Source organism: Primulina eburnea, chromosome 1 (genome assembly GCF_022965805.1).
Source record: "Primulina eburnea isolate SZY01 chromosome 1, ASM2296580v1, whole genome shotgun sequence".
In the NCBI taxonomy this organism is placed as follows: domain Eukaryota; kingdom Viridiplantae; phylum Streptophyta; class Magnoliopsida; order Lamiales; family Gesneriaceae; genus Primulina; species Primulina eburnea.
The window spans coordinates 14,136,890-14,138,447 of NC_133101.1; positions in this window are offsets into that span (position 1 = coordinate 14,136,890).

Consider the following 1,558-nt stretch of genomic DNA (forward strand, 5'->3'; position numbering starts at 1 on the left):
TGGGGAACAGGCCCCCCATCAGGAGCGTGAGGAAAATGTTGAAGTCCACCAGAGTAGGGTGGAGGAGACACAACCCATACAAAGTGGAGAGATTAGTAAGATGGAGGAGATGTGGAAGGAGATACGGAGGTTGAGGAAGCAGGTAGGGAGTAGGGCGCCGGTACCCAAGAAAGGGAGCCCTTTTTCACTAGCCATATTGGAGGAAGGGCTTCCTCCTAATTTCCGATAGTCAAATGTTGGAGAGTATGATGGACATACGGACCCCGAGGAATACTTGGGGAGATTTGAAAATGCGGCGTTGTTGCATCAGTACTCAGATGGAGTCAGGTGCAGGGTGTTTCTGGGCACGTTGGTGAGGTCAGCCCAGCAATGGTTTAATACCCTGCAGCCCAACTCCATACAGTCTTTCGAGGATTTTGCTACAGCTTTCTTGCACCGATTTGCCAGCAGCAAGAGGCACCAGAAAAATTATCTGAGCCTGTTTGTGATGAAGCAGCAGGAGGCGGAAACTTTGCGAGAATTTGTCTAGCGCTTCAACAGTGCAGCGCTAGAAATACCAGCGGCTACTCCGGACATAATGATAAGTGCCTTTACACAATGACTAAGGGGAGGAGAGTTTTTTAAGTCACTGGTCAAGAAGCCTCCATCGAGCTATGATGATTTGTTGGCTCGAGCTGAGAAATATGTAAACTTGGAGGATGCTCAACGGTACAGAAGGATGGAAAACCGACCCGGAGGAAGTTGGGTGGAGGGAGCCGAGAGAGGTGGAAAGAAGAGGGGTGCAGGGGATAGAGTTTGAGGACAAAACCAGAGGTAGAGGACAATTCTCATCACATGTTCATCTAAATAGGAGTCGGGATAAGGTGATGGAAGTGAGGGAGTCGGGGGAGAGGGGGGAGAAGTCACAGAGGGTTGAGAGCAGTGCTCGGCCTCCGCCGTGGGGTAGACTAGAAGGGTCCTCATCCGGGAGTGAGCTGAGATCTTGCCCGTCTTCTAGGCGAGGTCGAGGCCCTCCATGGATACATCCGAGGATCGAAGAGCCGAGGAGAGAGGGTCGAGGTCAGGATGTCCCTCGGGAGCCCGCTGAACCGAGGAGGGGAGCGAATGAGGATAACCACCCCACGATAGGGATGATTCATATGATCTCGGGGGTGCTACTGATGGGGATTCCGGACGAGCACTGAAGACGCATGGGAGGAGGTTGGAGAATTTCGAAATATCGAGGAGTGCAAACTTACCCCAGGATCCTGTCATCAGTTTTGGACCGGATGACTTCCGAGGCGTTGTGGCTCCTCATAACGATGCCTTGGTGGTAACAGCCATCGTTGCCAATTATGATGTGGCACGAATTTTTATTGATAATGGAAGCTCTGTTAATATCCTGTTCAATAGCACTCTGGATCAGATGACGGTGGAAGGATTTGAGTTTGAGTCAATCTCCACTCCTCTATATGGATTTGCAGGACATGCTATCCCGCCGCTCGGCCAAATTGTCCTTCCTCTATCTTTGGGACATGAGCCTCGGCGGGTAACAAAGATGACGACATTTACTGTAGTG